Source organism: Triturus cristatus, chromosome 3_2 (genome assembly GCF_964204655.1).
Source record: "Triturus cristatus chromosome 3_2, aTriCri1.1, whole genome shotgun sequence".
NCBI lineage: Eukaryota > Metazoa > Chordata > Amphibia > Caudata > Salamandridae > Triturus > Triturus cristatus.
In genome coordinates this window covers 874,594,995-874,601,926 of record NC_140584.1, presented here as the reverse complement: position 1 = coordinate 874,601,926, position 6,932 = coordinate 874,594,995, and the positions used below count along the sequence as shown (strand labels likewise).

The following is a 6,932-nucleotide window of genomic DNA, read 5'->3' as shown; positions in this document are numbered from 1 at the left end:
CACAAAGGGCTGGCCTCCTCCTGCTGCTCCTCACCCCGGAGACAGCGTGGAGCTAGGCATTCCTCCCCGCTCTGCAGCCGCCCTGCCCTGGCTACTGACTGTCACCCCCCACACCTGGATTCTTGGGCGTCAGGGTGCTGACTTGGGCGGGTGTGCCTTCTACCTTCCCGGAGCCCAGGAGGCAGGAACCAAGGAGGGTTAAGTCCAGGCCATGTCCTCTCCCCGCCGGCCTGCCCAAGGAGCCCATTTTCCTTGACTATGGGGCTTACAGAACCCTGGGGAAGGACAAAAGTTGGAGTCAGCCTGGATGGCCGGCATACTGGCCATCTGGTCACTCAGCCCACAGGGCTGCCTGGTCGCCCAGCCCGCAGGGCCATCTGGTCGACCAGCCAGGCGACCAGATCGCCCAGGATGTCCAGCGCCCAGATGGCCTGAGTCAGCCGGACCCAGTCGCCCTTGCAGTCCGACAACGGCGAGGGTGGCCAGGCGCTTTGAGGCCGCTGCTCGGGAGGATCCTTCCCCGGGCTGCTCGCCTCCCTGCTCGACTTGCATGGGAGCAGTGGGAAGGAGGGGCCCGGCTTGCCCAGGCCATCTGGTCACCCTGCTGACTCACAAGGGATGGTGGCCCCCATCCCCGCACCCTGGTGGGGCTGGCACAGGAGGGGGAGGTCTCCATGCCAGAGGGCCAGTGGTGGAGGCGGCCTCCCGCAGGCCTGTTTCGCCCCTTCACATCCCTCCCACTGGCCCGGCGTCAGAGGGACCCACCCCAGGGTGTGGTGGAGGAGTGCGTCCGCGGGCACACACGCACGGAAAGACAAAAACTTGGCTCAGAGGATGACTTTCAATAGATCGATAGCGAGGTAGCTGCTCTGCTTCTTACGAAATCCTGACCCAGAATCATATAGTCTACGAATGTTTTAGCACCGGGTGCCCCATGAACATGCGGTGCACTAAGGGCGATGGAGGCGGCCCCCTTCCATCCACGCTCCGGTCCCCAAGCAAGCAGCTCTATGCACCAGCCCAGCGAAAGAGGCAGACTATCCTAGGCCAACCGAGGCTTCACGGTACTGCAGTATAATTATGGTTTAGGGGGGATTCTGACTTAGAGGCGTTCAGTCATAATCCCACAGATGGTAGCTCCGCCCCATTGGCTCCTCAGCCAAGCACATACACCAAATGTCTGAACCTGCGGTTCCTCTCGTACTGAGCAGGATTACAATCGCAACAACACATTATCAATGGGGTAAAACTAACCTGTCGCATGACAGTCTAAACCCAACTCACATTTCCTATTAGTGGGTGAACAATCCAACGCTTGGTGAATTCGGCTTCACACTGATAGGAAGAACCGACATCGAAGGATAAAAAAGCGATGTCACTATGAACGCTTGGCCGCCACAAGCCAGTTATCCCTGTGGTAACTTTTCTGACACCTCCTGTTTGAAACCCAAAAAGTCAGAAGGATCGTGAGGTCCCGCTTTCACGGTCTGTATTTATACTGAAAATCGAGATCAAGCGAGCTTTTGCCCTTCTGCTCCGCGGGAGGTTTCTGTCCTCCCTGAGCTCGCCTTAGGACATCTGCGTTATCATTTGACAGGTGTACAGCCCCAGTCAAACTCCCCACCTCATTGGGTAAGTGAAAAAACGATAAGAGTAGTGGTATTTCACCGGCGGCCCGAGGGCCTTCCACTTATCCAACACTTCTCATGTCTCTTCACAGTGCCAGACTAGAGTCAAGCTCAACAGGACTTATTTCCCTGTTGATTCTGCCTACCCCGTTCCCTTGGCTGTGGTTTCGCTAGATAGTAGGTAGGGACAATAGGAATCTCGTTCATCCATTCATGTGCGTCACTAATTAGATGACGAGGCATTTGGCTATTTCTGTACCAACTAGCGGTGGCTCATTTTGGGTTATTAAGCTGCCCATCAGCGTCAAATTGGTTTTGCTTCGAACAATACAACATTCTTTTGCTCCAGAATACAGCCTCACTGAACGCTGTTCTCAATGGAACTGTGATCACGTATAGGCTAGAGATAGTACACCTTTCAGTACTATTCCAACAATTTAAAATTGTCTACGAATAGTCCTGAAAAATTAAAGTATGATTAGCAGGACATCAATAATCAATGCGTGGTATGTGGTGATTATGTGCATGTAATTATTATTTTTTTTTTTTTGAAACCGTTTATTACAAAACTCAAAAAATATACAAAGATGGGCCTACAACCTTCCGGCCGGCCGCTAGCAGACATAAGGAGCATATGATACACATTGTAAAGCGTGTGTTGCGGCTGAGGAAGATGCACAGGAGTTAGCAGCGTTGATAGCCACACCATCCGGACCCCACTGTACAGGTTTCATTTTAAACTGAAAGAACAACCATAAAAACAAACCCACAAGGCAATCCACAATCAGAAATAGCAGCATGTGCTCCCCTGAGAGGGGGACCCTACCAGTCCATAGGAGTATCAAGAAGGGGAAGAGATCAGGACTAGGGCTGGGTAAACTCAATGCCCGGAACAAGGAAGATGGGTCGGCTAAGGGGACGGGGCAGGCGACGGATCGGGCAATAACGGCGGAGCACAGATTCCCCCGCGGTAGGCGTTCCAGGGGCCCCATACTTTCACCCATGTCCCAGGCTTACCTCTCGCCACATACACCACCTTTTCCCGAAACATGCACCAATCCATATGTTCCTTCCAGGCCGAGACAGTCGGGGACCTCTGGGATCCCCACAGTTGAGCAATATCGCGCTTGGCCACCATATATCCCAGAGTCACCCACCACGTCTGCGGCGCCGAGTAGTCGGTAGGTTCCCACACATTCAACAGGCATCTCCTCGCTTCGGGTAGCAGCACCACATGCGTAACCACACGCAGGACCTCATGCACACCACGCCAGAATCGCTCCACCTCCGGGCATTCCCACAATATATGCAGAAAGGTCCCCAAAGCGCCACACCCACGCTTACACAACCCGTCCACAGCATAGCCCATACGCAGGAGCCTTGGCCCCGTCATGTAGACTCTGTGGAGTATCTTGAGCTGGACGAAGCGAAGGCGGGCCGGTATGGCCACCTCTTTCGGGGAGGCCACCGCAGAGGTCCAGTCCTCGTCGTCCAGCTCCAGTCCATCGGCAACCCAAGCCTCACGAAGGGCAGTCAGCAACCCCGAGCGGTCATTGATCAGTTTTTTGTAGATCAGTGAGATTGTGCTGTCCGGAACGTGTCCATCCAGCACTCTATCCTCCAGGGGGGAATACTCCGGGATGGATGCAACGTCCGGGAAGACGGAGCCCAGTGCATGACGGATGTGCATGTAATTATTTGAGACCTATTCATCATTCAAGACATTTAAATAATTATGATGTACACATTTGTACATCTAAATTGTTATAAGCACACATCTATAAAAATATACATCTATAAATTGCACATCTAACTAGAAAATGCACAACTATAAAATAAAAAAAAATTCACATCTATAAAATTCACATCTATACTAAATCTTGTGTCAACAATAAACTATTATGTAACTGTACAACCACATTTAACTATTGATGGATCAACAGTTTAAAACAATATGCTTTATAAGGGTGACATGCGTGCTGCAAGAAAGTGTACATCTCAGTATAAGCTTGATATTCAATTGTCCATGAATACTTGGCACATTTTAAGAGTGTCCATTAAAGTAGTCATGCAAACATTTTTCTTGAATGAGAATGACATTTGCAGACCTAGATCAGCCAGAACAACATCTTTACCTTGAGAGAGTCATGGTTACTCCCGCCGTTTACCCACGCTTCATTGAATTTCTTCACTTTTACATTCAGAGCACTGGGCAGAAATCACATCGCGTTAACACCCGACTCAGGCCTTCGCGATGCTTTGTTTTAATTAAACAGTCGGATTTTCCTGGTCCGCACCAGTTCTAAGCCAGCTGCTAGGCGCCGGCCAAGGCAGAATGCCGGCCTGTGCCCCCGGGGATGGGGCACAGGGAGAGGCGACCACTGCAGCTGGGGCGATCGACAGGAAGGGCCTGGCTCACAATCAGAGTCGCTGCCACCCCGGAGGCAGGCGCCTCGTCCAGCTGCGGCGCGCGCACTGCCCTGCTTCGCCTGCCCACCGACCCAGCCCTTAGAGCCAATCCTTATCCCGAAGTTACAGATCTGACTTGCCAACTTCCCTTACCTACATTGTTCCAACATGCCAGAGGCTGTTCACCTTGGAGACCTGCTGCGGATATGGGCACGGGCCGGCGCAAGATTTACACCATCTCCTTCGTATTTCAAGGATAAGCGAGAGCTCACTGGACCCCGCCATAACCGCAATGCTTTCCAAGGTTCAGGCCCCTCTCTCGGGGAAAACCCATTCCAGGGCGCATTGCTCTTCACAAAGGAAAGAGAACTCTCCCTGGGGCTCCCGCCGGCTTTTCCGGGATCGTTTGCGTTACCGCACTGGACGCTGCAAGGGTACCCGTATCTGCCACTCCGGGTTCGGGGATCTGAACTCAACTCCCTTTTGATCGGACGAGGGCAACGAAGACCATCACCTGTACCTTCCAAACAACACTCGCCCATCTCTTAGGACCGACTGACCCATGTTCAACTGCTGTTCACATAGAACCCTTCTCCACTTCGGCCTTCAAAGTTCACGTTTGAATATTTGCTACTACCACCAAGATATGCACCTGCGGCAGCTCCACCCGGGCCCTCGCCCCGGGCTTCCCTGCGCACCACAGTGGCCCTCCTACTCGTCGCAGCTTAGCCCCCGCGGCTCTCAGCGCCAGCGACGGCCGGGTATGGGCCTGATACGCCAGCGCCATCCATTTTCAAGACAAGTTGATTCGGCAGGTGAGTTGTTACGCGCTCACTTAGCGGATTCCAACTTCCATTGCCACCGTCCTGCTGTCTATATCAACCAACACCTTTTCTGGGGTCTGATGAGCGCCGGCATCGGGCTCCTTAACACAGCATTTGGTTCATCCCGCAGCGCCAGTTCTGCTTACCAAAAGTGGCCCACTAGGCATTCACATTCCATGCCCGGCTCCACGCCAGCGAGCAGGGCTTCTTACCTATTTAAACTTTGAGAATAGGTCGAGATCGTTTTTGTCCCAAGACCTCTAATCATTCGCCTTACCAGATAAAACGGGAGGCTCTGAGTTCCAGCTATCCTGAGGGAAACTTCGGAGGGAACCAGCTACCAGATAGTTCGATTAGTCTTTTGCCTCTATACCCAGGTCAGATGACCGATTTGCACGTCAGGACCGCTACGGACCTCCACCAGAGTTTCCTCTGGCTTCATCCTGCCCAGGAATAGTTCACCATCTTTTGGGTCCTATCACGCATGCTCATGCTCCACCTCCCCGACGGAGCGGTCAAGATGGGCCAGTGGTGTGCCTGCCGCTGGAAGCACGGCGGGATCCCACCTCAGCCAGCGCGCGCCGGCCTGCACCTTTCAGTGCAGCACAGGGTTTCGCTCGGCCCTCCGACTCGCGCACGTGTTAGACTCCTTGGTCTGTGTTTCAAGGTGGGTCGGGTTGTTAACTGACATCGCCGCAGACCCCTGGTGCCCAGCGTGGGCCTCCCCGCCCGGCAGCACAACGCAGTTGGGGTGCACTGAGCACAGTCCGCCCCAGTCGACAGTCGTGCCGGGGAGGCCCGTCCCCCCTTCCCTGCCCCAGACGCCCAGAGGGGTGGCCAGGAGCAGGTGCCCGGGGGAGGGCACGGAGGTGGTCGAATCTCCCTCGGCCCCGTGGACATGGCAAAGCTGCTGTCAGGGGGGCTGTAACATCCTCCGCCAGAGCGGAGGACCACCTGCCACCCCAAAGCCTTCCCAGCCGACCCGGAGCTGGTAGCAGTACACTGCCACGGAGGAAATGCGCCCTGCAGGGGCAGGGTAGCTGGTCCCGTGGAGGGGATCCAGAACTCCCGGGCCACCGACCTTCCCGCCGTGTTGAATCCTCCGGGCGGACTGCACGGACCCCACCCATTTACCTCTCGACGGTTTCACACCCTCTTGAACTCTCTCTTCAATGTTCTTATTAGCTTTCCCTTACGGTACTTGTTGGCTATCGGCCTCGCATCCATCTTTATCCTTAGATGGAGTTTACCACCCGCTTTGGGCTGCATTCCCAAGGAACCCGACTCCGAGAAGACCTGATCCTGGCCTAACACCGTCCACGGGGTAAGCCTTGATCAGAAGGACTTGGGCCCCCTGAGCGACACTGGGGAGTCGGTCTTCTGTACGCCACATTTCTCGCGCCCGCCGCTGTGCGGGGATTCGGCGCTGGGCTTTTCCCTCTTCACTTGCCGTTACTGGGGGAATCCTGGTTAGTTTCTTTTCCACAGCTCAGTAATATGCTTAAATTCAGCAGGTCACCACGTCTGATCTGAGGTCGTAGTCGGAAAAAAAAGCGAAGCGCTGGGGGGAGCCGCCAGGGAAGGCCAGGCCCCCGTGAGACCAGGGGCTTGGCGTCCCAGCAGAGTGCGCCCTATTTTCCCAGATCTGATCTGCAAGGGGTTTGTCCTTCCCGGGAAGCCGGCCGCGGAGGTCGGTGCCCGAGGCACGTGTGTGCGGGCAGCCAGTAGGACACCACAGACAGCCATGCGTGGCACACAGCCAGGCATCCCAAGGCGGGCCCGGGACGGACTGGTCGCCGGCCCCCCATCCCCGTCAAAGGCGTGGAGGTGAGGCAGCATACCTCTGTGACAGGAACCGATGAGGGACCCTGGAACAGGCGATCGGGTGGTTTGATCTTGTGGGGGGACGAAGGGAAGCGGAGCTAACCATGCGACGGCCCCAGCCGTGTCCCAGAGAAGCCCCGGGAAAATTGACAATCGAGTGACCCTCAGACAGGCCCGGGATACGGGCCTTGGGAAGGCCTCCCCTGCGCGGATGTGCCTGACCTCCTGGAGCCCTGGCTGGGATCGG

The 6,932-nt window shown here is 55.2% G+C and overlaps 2 pseudogenes; both read right to left on the bottom strand.

Annotated features, from left to right (window-relative positions):
- Positions 1-817: 817 nt before the first annotated feature.
- LOC146858361 (28S ribosomal RNA) lies at positions 818-4,203 on the bottom strand (annotated as a pseudogene).
- Positions 4,204-4,206: 3 nt separating this feature from the next.
- On the bottom strand, positions 4,207-6,376 carry LOC146858360 (28S ribosomal RNA; annotated as a pseudogene).
- Positions 6,377-6,932: the final 556 nt, after the last annotated feature.